The 17,868-nt window shown below is 46.0% G+C and overlaps 1 protein-coding gene across 1 annotated transcript in view; it reads left to right on the top strand.

Moving 5' to 3' along the window:
- Nucleotides 1-597: 597 nt before the first annotated feature.
- The window catches only part of LOC139055909 (uncharacterized), a 238,192-nt gene continuing 220,921 nt past the window's right edge, over nucleotides 598-17,868 (top strand). The window contains exon 1 of the mRNA XM_070533544.1: nucleotides 598-785. The gene's annotated coding sequence lies outside the window, so the exon portion shown is untranslated. The remainder of the gene's footprint in view (nucleotides 786-17,868) is intronic.

The following is a 17,868-nucleotide window of genomic DNA, read 5'->3' as shown; positions in this document are numbered from 1 at the left end:
CATTTCCTGATTACTCGCAATCGCCCGCCAAAATGCTCTACGTAAATTCACTATTACAAGCTGACACAAGATTTACAAGCTTGCGTGTGTGCAGCCATACCATGCCACGGTTTCACTACACAGTTCACGTCCCAGTGCTGCATATATAGGGACGAGTGGGACCGCCAGCGACACCTAGACGTAAGTAATAGACACTGTTGACGAGTCTTCTCAGCGGCAAGTGCGACGTCAGCGTGCGCAGGCGCGACTCCTGGTTTAACTCACTTTTACTTCACCTTCCGAAGGAGCGGCCGAGCGGTCTCCCTCACTCATTCTTTCCCGTGCCCGCCTCCTCCCTTCTGAGCTTTCAGCGCGCGCTGCCCACGGGTCCCCTGTTCTTGTACTCTTCGTCCTCCGCACCCGTCGCCGCTCTGTCTCCGCGACCGTTCTCTTTCAACAGGTGCCCCCACCACCGCGCGCGCGCCCGCATCCAATGGGAGTCGGGGCGCGCCATCAGCGCCGCCTCGGGCCAATGGGCGCCGGGCGCGCCTTTCGTCACGTGGTTCGAAAGGCGCTGCATATAAGCGCGCCGGCCGGTCGGCCCGGGTCCCGACACAACCCCGAGCGAGTCGACGCTGCCACCAGGACAGGCAATCCGGACTTGAACACACACGCACACACACATCTGCATCTGCGGCAGCGGCATCTACTGAAACCTTCGATCCGCGCAGCACCGTTGTTCGCCGACGAGACCGCTGACGACCAAAGACACGTCCGCCGCTGCCAGCATCGTCGACAACTTTTCGGTGAGTTGTGGTGGACCGCTATTCGGGGCTGCTTCGTTCGTTACACGCTTTATTTCGTCTCCGATTATTCTGAATGCTGCTGTGCAGTGCGGACACTTAAAATTAGGGAAGAGGCAAGCAGTACAGATCGATGCAATTGCTGTGATAGATTGCCTAATCTTTATTATTTTTATATGACAATCCTACATTGACTTTTTGACCCTGACAGTCAGGCGATTCCCCTGTGCAGCTCATAAACAGGATAGTGATATCATAATGCATTCACTCGAGTGTGCTGAAGTGAATGTGTCTCTTGATCGATATTCACGTGGTGGCCGCGTGGTCCTACGAGCAAGCAAAAATTTGTGCGTCGAAGTAAACTCGGTAAACAGCCTCAACGTGTAAAATTCTGGAAAATACGTCAAAATTAAAACAAACGAGTATTTGGCATTACAAAAAATGAAAATGTTAGAGCACAGATGATTTGGGAAAATTACGTTGCTAAAAAAAAGTCGTCTATGCATTGAATACGCAATTTACATGTACCATGCTAGGCAGATGAGAGTTTGTAACAACAAAGTATGAGAGATTAGTAGGAATTCCACAGTTCCAGATTTTCAAAATAATCCGTACGGAAACGTTATAAATGCAGGCCAACATGTAATATTGGTTTTGAATAATGTAACATTATTGGTGGTAAGTCAATAGGTTGTGCTAGAACATAAGGAATCAGATGCACGTACATTATGCACGAGTAAGTCACAGTGTTAAAAGACCAGTTTGACATAATGAAAATGAGAAAACCAAAGGTGATGGCTATCACATTGAGCGTTGTAAGTAAACATCTCGTTTTGCTTTTGCAGGGGCTTTTTCTTGCCTTTACTACAAGCACAGTTGAAATGCTTCTTCAAGCTACAAACCCTTTGTCATCGGCATTAGAGAAATCAAAGCGCTAGAACAAAGATAAATTGGGGAATTCGGCTTGCTAAACAGGGTCAGCTGTGCATTGAATGTTACGGTACTACCTGTGACACACCACAGCACTTCGTATTCTTCAAAACCACAGACTGAATACTATTTCCCATCAAGAAGAATTATCTAGTATTGGCTTCTCTCAGTTATCGAGAACTTCACCTTCGCACCAATGATCAATAACGGCACTGTGGGTTTTGCCTTAAGTTTGCATCTGATAAGCAAGAATGTATTTGTATTAAACTCTTCCTATGAAAAGCAATACATTAGGTTTTGTGGCGTTAAGTTTATGTCCACTGCACTTGAAAAGTAATTTGTAAAAGGGCTCCGTAATTGATGGCGCACGTACTTTGCACCGATTCTTCTATGAGGATCTTCCGATCGGCCGGACATGAGATTTCGAGCGGCACTCAGAGACTCGTCCTTGTGGAAATCTAATTCAGTTACAGTTTGGAAAGCTGAAATAGATAGATAGATAGATAGATAGATAGATAGATAGATAGATAGATAGATAGATAGATAGATAGATAGATAGATAGATAGATAGATAGATAGATAGATAGATAGATAGATAGATAGATAGATAGATAGATAGATAGATAGATAGATAGATAGATAGATAGATAGATTTTTGCATTGGATCAGGTGGCAAGGCTGGAAGTATTTTCTTGCTAGCCATTTCACGGATACTCGTCTATGGGCTGAGGAACTATGGGCTTTCGAAATTGCTGTAAGATACGCCGAACAATATGGAAAACAATAAAATAAATCCAACTGGTCGATGACGTAACTTCACACTCATGTGCGAGATTAAACGCGAGATGTGATACATAAATGGCCTAGATACCGAATTCTGGGAAATTTCTGTTTAAACTAGCTTCAGTTAAGCAGCACTGGCACGAGCAATTTTTGAGCAACTGCTGTAACTCGATGAATGAATAGGAAAGACGGAGCCTTCTGTAGCAATGAGCGGCCGGATTGGGAAATCTACCGTCTGTCACCGGCTCCAAATTTCCCCGAAACTGTTTTGCAAATCCACGCTGAAAAACGTGCATGCGATAATTTATTTCTCTGAACTCGAGCAGAGCCGGGCACATTTGGGGACATAGAACAACTGCGGCGCGAAGGCTCTCCAGAAGTATCACGAAATTGCCGTTGCGTAATTAAAAGGTTTCCGCTACCGCATACCGCTGAAAGAGAAAAATGGCGTCGGGTGCAAACGTGCCTTATCTCTGCCACGTAGGAAAACAGGACGCGAGTGTAATTTCCTGCTAATCCTTTCCATCAGCGACGCACTCTCCTCTGATATCCCGCAATAAACGGGCTCAACTTGCGACAAGTTATTGCGGTGGTCGTTTGCACTTGATTGCACGGATATGTTGCATCAAATATTGTCCAGTGCCATATGACGAAAGCTTTAGATCGCCAGAATAAGCTGAACATTTCATTAGCGCGGTATTTATGACAAAACAGAAGAGGCATCGATTACGCGAATGTTCAATGCAAGCTTCCACATTGGCCACTACAAACTCGTCACGTTCTCGTGAGCCTCAATGACGAAGCTATTGTCATACTAACTTCCACTACTGGAGAATTGCCGGCATAACGTAGACGGGGTGCTGCACTAGAATGATGGGAATAGTGGGAGGATATATTGGAGGTGACACGTGTTAGAACGTTTGCAGTTTTATTCAAAACTAATTATTCATGAAACTTATAGTTTTCGCGTACACGCTTAGCAAGATTTCGTAACTGCCGTCCTGCAACTTTAATCTCTTTATTTAAGTATGTGAGTCATAATATAGCGCATGAAACACACACTTCCCGTCTGGTTCTTCAGTCTGGCATTTTAAGCAGATGGCGCGGCCATGATATGAAAATCTGCAATGAATTATTTGTAGGAACCATCCGTCTATTGCCTCATTAACTTGAGTCCAGTGAATATGATAACTTGGTCCCGTTTGTTCGACTTGAAAGTGCAAGCAAATATTAATATTTGCTTCCGTAAAGGAACGACAGAGCAGAAGCGGAAAAACAGACAACGACAGAGCGGTGCGCCCGACTTAATTGTGACGTCAATCTATCTTAAAGGCATCACCGTGCGAGAGCGTCTTGGCGCGAAAACATTTTCCCAAAACTGTTTCCCACACATACAAGAAAACTTTTCTCGGAAAGAAAGCGCAGACGTGTACCACAAACGCCAACGAATAAAAACAAGACATTTCAACTCCCATAGGGGAGCCTGGCTCGCAATCGTCTTGTTCTCTAAAACCTCTTGTTTATTTTTTTTTAGCTAATGTTTGTGGTCAACGTCTGCCTTTTCTTTTGACTATGATAAATTCTGACACCAGTTTTCGTCAAACACTTCACTTCAATCAGGACTATCACGGCCCATATATCACGTCCCCAACAGCGGTCCGCAAGAAAGTGCATCTTCCATTTGTGTTGTCAGGCGTAATATTAGTGGACATGGCCGGTGAATTAGAAGCTTTTCTTAATGAAGAAGCATCTGTTTTGCGATTTGTCACTGAATCGCCGACAAGAAGAAAAATTGGAGGAAGGCGTAACACTTCCGACGCCTCCACCTAAACCGAAATTCTACATAAAGCAGATGTACTGCGTTTTTCAACCACAGTTTTCCATTTAATGTAATCATTTCTAACGGTGAATCACGTCAAATGACTGATCTTCACGTATAGGTTGCTTCCAACTTAACAAAAAATTGCGCGAAAAGGATGTGGACGAGCAAAAAAAGGGCGAACACGGCGCCGATGTTTGTCGTTTGTATGCTCGCCCCCGCCTTTTTCGCGCAGTTGTCGCATCCAGCTAGCTAGTGTAATGCGAGCTTAGGTCAAAACCGGATTCCTTCCCTGCCGCTCACAGGACTATCGGACATTGCATTCTGCTGCTGCTTTCTCGGGGAAAACATGCTCTGCGAAAGGCATATACTTCCGCCAAAGGGACAATGATGTGCGCCATGACGATTGCTATCGCCGCAAGGAAACGAACAAAGAGAGAGAGAGAGAGAGAGCAAGGAGATGAACGGCAAAGTGAAGGAAGCGAACAAAGTTAGCAGGAAAATACCCAGATGTATCGCATATTTTACTTCAGATCCTTTTGTAGTGCGTAGCCCGGTACAGACCCAAAACGCTCATTACGAAGCCCGGTGATTCTTCTGAAAAGCGGCGCCCATGGATTTAGCGCCTGCAGCTGCCCTACCTTTCGCTGTTCGATGCGCTGTAACCGGCAGTGGCACCGTTTGTCTTTCATGGCAGTCCCGCTACGCTTTTTGACGATGTAGCGGCTTCTTTCCTGTCCACCAGTTGAATGAGCGCTGCTGGTGGATCGGCTGAGGAATGCGCTGCACAATATTCTTGTGGTCGCATGCAATCCAGCGGCGCCATTTAGGTCCGTGTAGCCGTGAGCCTGGACCGACAACCGACTCCATACTGGTCGTTTTCATGTTGTGTGGCATAACTGGGTGCATGACAGGCACAGCGTGACCACAACGCACCTGCAAAGTGTAGCATTGCTCTTTTTGCTGCGAGTCTGACAGAATATTGAGCAGGATAAGTCTCGATCACTAACAAAGGTCTCTAATGAAAGCGTGGTCAAGTGCGCTCATATTTCTGCCTGAGTTTTTGCCACGTGAACGTAATAAGTAGTAGCCTAGCACCATGTCCCGGCTAAGCTTACATCTTGACCTAATGCTTAGCGGATTACTTAAGGTACGGACATCTCATCCTGCCGATCAAATGTCTCTTAGCTGCCGACAGGATGATGTGAGGTTCGTTTCGCGTAGTGCTGGACACTTCTTTTATTAGAAGGTGTCGCCAGATCGCAGGTCCAAGCATTCAATTTTAAACAAAAATTTGTTTAGTTCACACAACAAATTAGGCACACAAATGTATTTTTTTCTTTTCCGTAAGAAGGAAGGCTCAAATGCAACTATTCGCATGCGCGACAGCTGTGAATCACTCAGCAAAGTCGAATCCCTATAACAAGCTACATGATGATAAAACCAGCGCTATATCCCGAAGCGAGCTTCCAGATAAAGACCTACCGAATACCACATTAAAATGCATGTTCTGAAAACGCTATTGCGTTTTCAAATGCAATCTAGTGACGTCTCCGGGCGGTTATTGATTTAACGTACATAATTTTTTTTTCTGCAGCCCCTACGGCGCATTACACCGCTCGTGCAACATTTATAATTTCTGACAGGGCGCAAGTATGTTAAAAATTGTTTTTGATACTACGCGTTAAAACTTCAATGTCAAAAGAAATTTCGGATGTGGAATCAAAATAGAATAATGGCCAATTTTCGCTTGATGAACCGAAAGCTTTCCCTGAACACGATGTGGTTTCAACGTTCGCAAGGTTAAAAGGCCGCTAACGAGGCCCGATAGCAAATATAGGTTAGACACTGGAAGTTGTTACGGGCGTGTTCTGCCTGAAATTTTTTTTCAAAACGGCTCATTAATAGCCGAGATAGAAATATTTCAGTGCCGTGAACCCATGATTTCAGCAGGCAGTTCCAAGCAAGACGCTCTCTCCACTCGTACCGTCTAGCCTCCGCAAGCGAAATTCCTTCCCTGCGTTCTCCCCTACCGGACCTCGAGGGCGCCTGACGCATACGTTGCAGGCCCCCACCAACATTTTTTTTTTCTCGTCACTTTTTTTTTCGGCGCTACACACTTACGCTGACGGCGTCGCACGCGAGCTGTTCTCTCGTTCGGGCAGCGCACAAGCACACATGACTAGCGGTATAATTCAGTGCTACACGAATACTGTGGCAGAACAAGCGGATCGCAGAGCATGAGCACGGGCTGGAAGACAGTAGAAAACGGCATAGTTTCAGTGCCTGTGCACGTGACCGCACGATCGTGGGAACAAGTAGACGAAGCGGAAGTACATCTCTCCTGCTTGGGTGCCAAGTAAAACAAAAAACACGCAGACATTCTGTTTGTGTGTTTTGTTATTTTTCTAAAGTTCAGTTCGTCAAGTCAAGCAGCATATCGCATAGATAACAGATGTATTGAATATTTCTGGAAATCGCGTGTCACCACAAGTGACGTCACACTGGGGGCACCAGTACGTAGGCGCAGGCACACGAATACGTCATGCTCCGGCTTGGAGCACGCCGGCCGCGAGAAGGAAACACGGCGTTCGGATTGAAATTTTAGACCTTTTCGCGGCGCGTAGCGATAATACCTTGCAGACGCGATCGTTATCTCGCATTGTATGCTCTGCGCTTGTCAGCTCAAAACGGCTAGACCTGGTGAGGGGCCCTTTAGGGTATATCACTACGTCTCGCAGAACATGTCGTATTTAATGCTGAACTGATGACTGACTTGAAGACCTACGCCTTTCTTCTCTTCAGGCTGCCTACGAGAACTCTATATCCACAAACTAGAAGTTACAACTTTAGAATGGGTCGACCTTTGCAGAGAGATAGTTTGAAAACTGTGGCCCAAATGTCTTTTGCTTGTCCATTGTTAGATATTTCAGTGTTATATTGAGATTCCGGCGATGCCATTTTCATAATTCTGTCAGCTGTAGAATTAGTAGCTTAATCTTTTATCAAACGAGCTGAAATATTCACTTGATAAGAGAAACTTCTCGAAAGCCTTAAAAAAAATTAAAGTAGTGGTAGGAACTTTTGAAAACCGAGACATTCTGCAAAACATGCTTCTCTGCAAGGACATGGTTGCTGCGGCATAGCCCTCAATCCATTAGCAGGGGCAATGGCTGTGTGCCTTGAACAGCTTCGCAATAATTGTTTTGCACGTTGCTTCTTACGTTTCTCGAGCCTTCTCTGCCTCTGCTTTCGTCATTTTTTTTCGTTACACATGTGCGGCCATCCGTTTGTTTGCAGCCTGATTTTCAGTTTGTCAGTCAAGAACTTTATTGAGGTCCTTAGGAGTTTTAAGCCGTTGGACATTCCACGCGGGCTGCTCCTCGGCCCGAAACAGTAGGCGACGTCCAAGTCGGGACGGGAACGTGGTGACGCTCGGCCAGTTCTTGGGCGCTCTGGACGGCCTTGAGTTGGAGTTTGAGGTGCGGGCTTTTGAGGGCTTCTTCTGATTCGGGTTCACTGTAATTTTATTTTTCCGAAGGCTTTTAGAAGTGTTGTCAGGTGCATAAAATTCATTCACAGAAATGAAAGAGTTGCACTCTCGCTCCCTTTAATTTAAAAAAAATTAAAACGAACAAAAAATAATCAACAGGAGAGCCCTAAAGAAGGTTTTGCCCACCACAACACTGAAGAATGTATTTTCAACAGGAGGGAGCAAAAAATACAGGCAAACTGTTACAAAGACTGGCGTAACCTATACTACGAGCCAATAATATTAGGAGTTCGCCACAGCCAGCATAGACTTCGTTCCCTCTTGTACGACACCTTGAACGATGACATAAGAAACAGTTGCGTTAGCAGAGAAAGACAAGTGCGTTCAGCTCATCGTGAAACAGAACAAAATATTCATCTCAACCGAAAGTGACAGTGGGACTTTAGCTTGTACCACATGCGAAGTTTCACCGTGGAGTGAAAAATAGATCTTCTTCCACAGAGCGCAGCTTATCGTGCAAGAAAATAACATTTCGCAATACTGAGCCGTTCTTACTACTTTTCGCGGAGGCAAGACCCTCACCTAAGACTTTTTCTTCTACGGCATTTGTTCGATTGAGTCTGAATTCCATGGTTTTTATATGGATAGAACTGGACACAAAATAAATGACCGAAACCTTCAAACAGCCTGAAAGCTGGCCCCTCCGGCATTCTGGATACGTCTTGCAACACATCTAGAAACTTTCCTGGTGTCAACAACAATGAATTCTTTAACAGCGAAAGACAGAGATATACAGAGATACAGGTAAAACACGGAAGTCTCAGACTCACTCGCTATGTAAGTAAAACCATTTGCACACCTGCAACGTATGTTGCTTCGCAACATATCAATAAATATAATAGTTTTATTTCATTTACTTCAAAGCAGTACAAATACCCGTGTTGGAAATGCTTCAGCCAATACGCAAACCCTCTTATGACAAATTGCTGTGTTTCCACCTCTCGTATTCATGAAATTTGCATCTCGCAAAAATATATAGCCACACATTAATGGTAATGTGGCGTCAACATTGTGTAGCTTGAGGCCCTCTCAGAGTACTGCAATCATTGTAAGGCTACACGCTTTTCTTGTCGTGTTTTTTTTTTTTGCTGTAATAGGACACAATTTCAAAAGAAAAGCATTGATAAAAATCTGTTCCGCTTGCCTGCTGCTGCATTGCAATGGAAAAAGGTTCAGAGGAGAACGCCGGCTGTTGGCCCCTCGCCTCCTTATAGATTGTCTGTGCGGGCAATCTGGCAGGACAATGAAGTCTCCAGAAAGTAACCGTTGCCTCCTGACAACCCTCTTTCTATTCCTCAAGTGTGTGTAACTCATCTAATAGCTCACGTATTTAATCTTGCAACTTCACACTTTTCTACAAAGTACCAGTTAGAAAAAAAAAGTGTATATATATTTCCCGGCGACTCAATTTCTCCCTGGGCGACTGCACTTCAAACCGTCTATAGCAGCGCTTTCTGAGCAGTTAGCGAATGAATGAAGACGGCGCATGCTTGCGAAACTTCCCCGACAATAAAGACCCGTCTTTCGTCTCCTCCCTGATGAAATCCTTATTCGCGCTTCTCACACAAATCAACTGTGAAACCACCTTACACATTTCTTTCGCTGCTTAAGTCTTCTTCCTATTCAGTATCACATTTTGCTTTCTTTTTTGCTGTCACTTCACAGAATGGCGGGATAAGGTCACGCATTTTTCGTGAAAATACAATAAAGAAAGAAGCATGGTATTTCTTTTCCGTTTTTCTCCCCTCCCTGCCCCCGGCCTGTGTCACCGACACCAACCCCACGCCTTCGTATAGAGAGTCAGTCGCCTTGTGCTGATAGCATCAGCAGGGAGTGCTGTCGATGCCCATAACCGTGGGATACTTCACTTCCGACTCCATCAGACCGCGTCATCGTCAGCGGCGCCCACCAGATAACGCCCGAACGTGGCAGTTCTACGCAAGCCGGACTCCCTGCTGCTCTCACAAGAGAAAGCAGGGCACGTTTTCGCTCGACGAGAAAACGTGATCGGCTTTCGCGAAGGCCTTTCGGCCAACCAACAGCCGAATGCGCCGGCTTCTCACGATGAACGGAACAAAGCAAATCGTATGGTTCTCATTTTTGCACCAGTTTATTTGCTCGCCTCGTCAACGTGCTTTCATCAGTATGGAAGTAGTGGTGCTCAGTTTGGGGCTGCGCGCGATGAGTGCCGCTGTCGCGCCCGCGCCGTTCCCCCGAAGTGACCACCGCGGGGTCTCATGCGCCCACCGCGCACGCTTGTTGTAATAGCCGTAGGAGGCCCGAGAACTGTCGCGTGTAGAGCTTCCCAATGTCCATGCCATGCGCTGTAGGGTTCGCAATGCGTTCGCTGCGTCACAAACTAAAAAGTGCAAACAAGGACGGCTAAGGAAGTACACCTATCCAGACAGCAGCTCGACTCGAAATTCGTTTTCCCACGTTATCCAGAAGTGATTGAATTCGGCCCTGACGATCGTGTTCGGGAAAAAAAGACTGGAAGGCGAGACAACAAATGCAATATGGAGTATGAAGACGCAACTAAAGCTGCCGGCAGCACGTGTTGCTTTCTATCAACTCGTTTTTCGTCGTGCCTGCCTGTTTTATTTTCTTGCGCCACCATGCTTCTCCGCTCCGCTTACTTCCAGTTCGGGCAAATTAGAGTGCATGCATTATGGGATGCGTCAGGGGTTTTAAAGGCCAAGCTTTTCTTTGCGAACCTAGCCGGGTTTAGTGACGGTTGGCGCTGCGGCCGGGCTGTTCCCTTGCCGAATAGACCAACCAATCACAGCGGAGTACGCTGCCACTCGGTTCCTTTCGGCACCACCAGATGGCGCTTGCATCCGTTCCAACGCTCCGACCGTGCGGGAGACAGAATAAAAATAACCAGAAGGTTCGCCTTTCGCACATTCACGGCTGCACTGTAATTGGAGAGTAAAGCTTCTTGCGGATAGAATGGATTCGAATTAAGCTACGCACGTAGGCGTTTGGTGCCTCTGACACCATGATGCCTTCCAGGCGTCCGTCGTACTCGCTCGTAGCCAGCGACTCCGCCTAACAAAGCCTCGGTATAATTTGTGTGTGCCCGCACTTGTGTGTGCGCGGGCGTGCGTGCGTGCGTGTGTGTGTGAGAGAGATATCATTCAAATTCCGACTCTTTATACACTCAGAAAAACCTTCGCTCTATATAAAGTGGTTTCTGCTTCATTTACGTGGAATGTCAGTACGGAAAGAATGTATTTTCACTGGTGAACCGAGAACGGCTTCGAACAGAGTTTTTATATACAATATGCCGGTTGCGCAGGAAGATTACACTTCAACGGTATAGCTCGTTTAGTGCCCAATGGCATGTAGTTTCTTCACATGATTCTTTTTTTTTTGCGATGGATTCTGATTATGACTTCAGGTTTATTACTCTTTTGGCATGGTTACGCCGTTCCAGTATTGTTCTGTTTGCCAATGGACGAATTAGCTGCACACGCACACACACACAATAACGAGATTCCGTCACAGTGCTTTTATTTTTATGCGGTTTCGTTACTTATTCGACACGTCGCCTTTACAACGAATCTGTTAGGCTGTTGTTGATCGGGGTCTGTCGCTGCGCGCGCACCCAAAAACACGCCAGCTGGGAAAGGGGATTGTGTTTTAGCTTCCGCTTGCTAGAATTATGTTTGGTCGTATGTTCAAATTATAATTAGATGCTATCATGTCTGCAGGTTGTGCATATGTCCTACTTTACCAATTTTCCAATGCATCTTGCTTTGGGAAATTTAATTACTTTAATAACGCATTTGCGGAGGTGGAAGGCCTACAAGAATCACTATGTAGGCCTTTCTAATGGTACCCTACCTAGCAGCCTCGGTCACTCAGACAGACCTCAAGCGGAAGCTGGAAAAAGGCTTTGTCTTTGAGTTCCCGCGAAAGAGATTTAACTTTTCTCGTATTTTCGAATAACAATTCGAAGCTACCATGACTGCAGCTTGTGTGGAAGTCGTACTTAACGCAATTTCTGACGCAATTATCTTTCAAAGATTAATTTGGTTCAATAACGCACTTGCACATGGCGGAAGGCGTAGATCAATGAAGATGTATGCTGCACATCCGCACATGAGGGTGCGCGCATGACGTAGAACGCTTGTGAGGGTGGTGCTTGTCTAACGTCTTCTAACGTCAGTTGGGTTGGTGGTACTTGTCTAGCGTCCGCACCAGCTTCGTTGTACATCCACATTCACAGGGTGGAATAGCAGTAGATTTTTTTTTGCACTTTTCTATTAAGGAATAAAACATAAGAGAAACCTCGCTAAATGCACAGAACACGGATAAGGATAGTCGTACATATTTTCTGCTGTAAACGCTGCAGCTGCACAGACGCATCTTTCGACCCTCACTTTTAATAGGGGGCAGCTTTCCTCAATCTCACGTTGTTGTCGGCTACTTCCTGTAGGGTTCACATTACAGGCTATTTATCATAAGTTATATCAGTCTTGTTTTTCTTGTTGTCGTTGGAATTGAATCAAAGAGACGTTCGGCGCACTAACATGGCTCCATCTGGACCGTGAACTTCTGCTTTTGAAGCGATAGCATCAAATTCGCCAAAGAGCGAAAAAGGCCGTACTGTCCACTGGAGCAGGAAAACGGCACCTAAATTCCCGTTGGCTACGAGGCAAGGTTACGTGCACGCCTCGGCGGAGTAGGGCGCGCGGAAGGGAACCGTGCGTTGCCGTGCTTGAGCGCTAGGTGTCGCATGACTGGAGAGGGCATCGCCGCGTCGCCACTTCATCGCCGCTCTCTGAATCCTTTGTTATCCGCGCGTTCCTGGTCCACGCAAGCTCTAACCTGCGTTCTAAGTTCGCTTGTGTAATCGCTGTAGCGCAATATTTAATAAGGAAGATAAAAAATTCGAAAGGAAAACGCTTGGCGATAGTGAGTCTGGAAGCTACTACCTCACGCAGAAAATCCGAGTGTCTTGCCCACTCCTATAAAGGAGCGCCTCCTAGATAACAGGCCTGTGTCATCTCCCCTATGACATCTACTTGAACTGAACTTTACATTGTCAAGCCCGGTGTGATGACAGTGGTGACGTCAAAATCTTACTTGCGAGCGTCTCTATTAGATTACATGACAGTCGGGCAAGGTGTCATGACGTCACCGATCGAAGTCCACCGGCCTTGTTCTAGCTAGGAATGGCCAAGCGTCAAAACGCGCTCTCTTGCCCGCGAATACTTCCTAACTACAAGGATCGCTCAGCGGCGTTAATTCTTTCGCATTTTGAACTAATTTTCCCTACCAGAAACGCCGACAACATCTGCATCTGGACATCAGCGATCACTAACCTCCACGTTCGTGCAACGCCACCGAAAGCAGCAACACAGGCATCTGATTATCTTCACACACAAAGCCTTACCATCTCAACAGAAAAATGTGCGTCAGTCGCTCTCACGCGAGAAGCGATGTCTCGTTATCCATTATGCATCCATGGCCAGCCTATCTCCTACATGAGAAATGATCGGCTTTTGGGTGTCATTGTTGACCGGGACCTCCCTTGGAGAACTGAGGTTGCCCACATGAAGATGCTCACATCTGCTGTTCATGTCTTCAAGTTTATTCCCGGCAAAACATGGGGATCGTCAGTGGGCTCCATGCTGCAGTTATATCGAGCACTTTTTATCGGATTCCTACGCATTAGATCTCCCGTGCTTGCTAAAACATGCAAGTCAAATCTTCGAGAACCTCAGAGAGCGCAAGCACATGCGCTAAGTGGTTGCCTAGGCCTTCCGCAGAGCGCCTCAACAGAAGGAACCATTATAATGGCTCAAGACCATCCGAACACGACTTGCATTATCACCGACACGCTTAGGGCCCATGTTCGTCATGTTTCACGGATGCAATCGAACACCCTTGCCTGCCTGCCAGAATGACGACCACAGGCGTCCTTCTCCAACGAGGTCAGCATCCATCGTGCCTCCCTACCATTGGGCTTCACACCCTCAGCACGTTCAGCAAGAAACTAGCAACGCTACATTTCATTTGCGTAGAAAATACGTCATAATATATCGCGTCACAGCATCGTAATTATGAACCGGTGTTTCGCATCAACAGAAAGAAGTGGAATAGTGATAGGATATGTGCAAAGCGTTTACATCACCCACACTCGAAGGCAAAATGCAACATTAGAACAACATTCTGTTTTCACTGTTTCTTTCTTTGTTTTGTTTTCTTTTCTTTTTTGTTGTGCCTCGCCGCACTTTTATGTGCATACTATCAACTGCATGTTTTTAGCCTGTAGAATTCAGATAAATTATTACAATTAAGGCCAGCACTCTACGTTTCAAAACGTTGATTGAATTATTGCATTTAGGCGCAGAAGTGAAAATCTAGATATTCGTAGTCAGCATCTTTTGGTCGAGGCCGACTGATCAGCAGCATGTTTTTTTTTTTTTTTCACACGGCGCGCGTATAAGATCGTAAGCTTAGGGTGACCCGTAGTTGTCACTTTAGGCGTAAAATGACCCTTGCGACACACCTGCATCTACAGAGAAAATACAACTATATTGTGACAGCAAATGATGATGTCATAGCAAGTACAGGGCCATGGTACACTGCGCGCTTAAAATTTCTTTACTTTCTTATGCTAATCGACCTGCCTTTACGTGCTACGGCCCGAAGAGCGGAGAATCGGGCAAATTGCTAAACATTCACGGTTCGTGGCAGCGCAAGGGTCGAAGACGAAGAAAGCGACACGACAAACATGGTGCTGAACTAGACAACTGAAAATTTAGTGCGACAGAATAAAAACGTACAGCTGTACCCTGAACCATCACGTGATCCCCAGTCAATCTTAACCCTTCTTGCCGATGGCTTTTGATCGGAAATGAGGCGATGCACGCATTGTGTAGTTTAACATTCTCCTTTGTCACAATAAACTTTCAGTTACTAGTTCAAGGGTCATGCTTGTCGTCTCGCTTTCTTCGTTTTCGTCATTTGCGCTGTCCCCGACCATGCACGCAATGGCTGTTGCTTTAAGTATAAACCGATTATCCGAAGAACTATTTCTGCTGAATCATTCGTTGCCGCAGTGTCGTGTAAACAAATAGAAATGAAGGACGTCTGCCGCCTCTCGTTGTCGCGTCCCAGTGTCGGTTCCTGCGGAAGGAACACGTTACCTGCAACATGTCATAGCAGCAACAGAAGCGGTCCTACCAATCGGCTGAGCAAACAACGTGCGCAATGCATGGAAGGCCGAGTAGCAAACGCGCCCGAAGCGGACGGCAAACAATCGACACCGACGCCAAACGTGCCATCACGTCACTCGCTACGAGCATTCTGATGTAACCCGAAACGATGCCCCAGGAAAAAGCACATCCTAATCGAAGAAAGTCAGAATGGGAGGCGACAGTAGTAGCCGCTGTTTCGCCGAATGTGGCTCATAGTTTGGTATTCTCACTAACACAAAAATGGACCAAACGTTCGCAGTGATCGAGTAAACTACAAAAAAAGAGAGAAACACAAACAGCGAGATCGGACGAGTCATACAGACTCGATTCATGCAGGCGATGACATGTTATGCATACGTAAGATATTTTTTTGTAATTGCGCCCAAATTATTGGGGAATTGAGCGCAGTGTTGCAGAGGCGCAAATTTGTTTCAGATACAATATGTTAGTGGAACTATATGGGATACCTCTATAGTTTATTATCGGAAAAATGTTTGAGTAGGTTTTCCTTACAATGCCAACACAGTGCTCCTAACGCGATGTGATCTTTATTCCAACGGAAGCCCCACATAGTTCCACACTGCTAATACTCAACGATATTGTTTGCGCTAATGTCAGCGTGTGCCACTAGTACGGCGCCTATGCCATCTTGATAATGAAGCCCATAACACGAATCTGGCTAGGACTTGCACTATTTGCTTATGAAAATTTCTTGAAGCCGATTTGCCAACGCACACTGTTGAGTTGCAACGGTGAGCTTTATATTCTTATGCACGTATCATTATTCAATTGTTGCCTGAAGGTCAAACCAAGATTCATTTCCAATACGAAAAGTACCAACCCATACTTGGTATTACTGGTCAAACAGAATCTGCAAGCAGGGACGCGCTTGCTTGAAAGGTTTGATATTCATTTGTACGCAGAAAACTACGTCATAATGAAATAGACCCGACATGTTTCTCTACTGAAAAGATATACTTCGAAGCTTGTACGTGATGATACCGATCCATGAAACTACCACGAAAGCCATTCTTTGCGTGACTCGTGCAGAATTACGTGAACATATATTCGCCGCCTTTTTTTTCGTAAGGTGACTGAGCAATATTGCAACTTTCATGTCTTCGTTTAATTCAATTCTTGTGACACTAAGTCCGCTCCATCGACTGATTCGCTCCGATTAGCTGTCCGCCCACACGGCAAAGAGAAAGCTTATGCAGAAAAATATTCTGCGAGCAGGCTTGTCAAAACACTCCAATCGGTTGTAGGCTCGAACGTCATCCATGCTGATCCACGTCGGTGAGCCTCTTGGATTTCTTCATCCTTTTACACTTCTCGTCTTTTTTCTTCGTATTCTTCGGCAGTGCCTTCTACGAGGAACTCTCAAACCAATGAAAACGAACGGCCAGCAACAACACTACCACCGAAGTCAGATGATACCGTGGGCTCGCCTCTAGTTAGATAAGCAGGCAAGGTACAGAGTGCACATGTAATGCGGCTCGGTTCTTCGATCACGTCGTGTTTTCGCCCAGCGCCAGTCTTACTTGCGGGTGAGCTCGAATCTGACGGAGCACTGTTTACCATCGTCGTGACAAGGCCTCGACGTCAAATCGCCTGGCGGTAATCCGATATCCGGATGGACGCGACACGCCATACTCGAATCAAGTGTCAGAGCCATACTGCGACCTGTTGCCTCCGCTCTTTCGCCGGGCCTTCTCGTTCTGACTTTCTCCTCGTATTCACCGTTGGGAACACATGTTGCGCGACGCATGCATATTCCATATCGAAAGGGCCCGACTCGGCCAAGTATTTCATCCACGGCCCAAATTTCCCCGCACAGCTCGTGGTATGTCCAGTGTTGTCAGTTATTTTATTTTTTATTTACGCACACTGTGGCCTCACTGATGTTGTTGCAGGAGTGGGATGTACAACAAGCATACAAACATCTATTAGCAAGCTTGCGTTAATTCTTGCAATGGCAGTGAACGGATGTCCCCCGGTAATGAGTTCCAAGCTGCAATTGTTGAGGAAAAAAAGCTGTAGTTAAGAAAAACAGTGCCGGCGAAAAAGGTCGAAATATTTAGGGCGTAGTGACTCCACGTAGATGCGTGTTTGGAAGAAGTCAAATAGTCATCTAGAGAGAATAGACGAGGCGAATGAATGAACGTGCAAATCAATTTTAGACATTCAAAATGGCAACGCGTTGCAAGAGTAGTGATACGAATCAACGGACAAAAAAAATTAAACAGCAAGAAGCTGTCATATCTGCTGCATACAAAACGCACAGTTTTTTTTTTTTGCACAGAGTCTAGCTTTTTAATGTGAGTGTTGTATGTATTCCATACAAGGCAGCCATATTCGAGGATGGGACGAATGAGGGTTTCATACGTTAGACGTTCAGCTTCTCGAGGAGAAAAACGCAGCGTACGATGCAAGTAACGCAGCCTTTCCAGGGCCTTGTTACTGGGGATGTCAATGTGTTTTGACTATGGCAAATTGTGTCTTAGTAGGATTGAAAGCGCTTTCTTGATTCGGTGGATGGTGGAGCGCGGCCCTCTTTAGTTGACGGTGCGACTTGTCTGGTTAATTCCACATAACGAGCGGGACTCTAGCCTAACAAATAGGGGCCGGTTTCCCAGCATCCTACGACCTTCTTAAAGGGACAAGCAGCTCGTGGCCGCACGAAACCGAGCAGCAACAGGCCTGTGATGCCCTTAGGTGTGTGGAGCCGCACGGGCGCTCTACACTATAAGAAGCAGCGTGTCTTCATCCCTGTCTGGAAAAGACTGGGAA

This window comes from Dermacentor albipictus, chromosome 2, assembly GCF_038994185.2.
Source record: "Dermacentor albipictus isolate Rhodes 1998 colony chromosome 2, USDA_Dalb.pri_finalv2, whole genome shotgun sequence".
NCBI lineage: Eukaryota > Metazoa > Arthropoda > Arachnida > Ixodida > Ixodidae > Dermacentor > Dermacentor albipictus.
The sequence above is the reverse complement of the archived record's forward strand: the minus strand, read 5'-3'. Positions and strand labels throughout refer to the sequence as shown.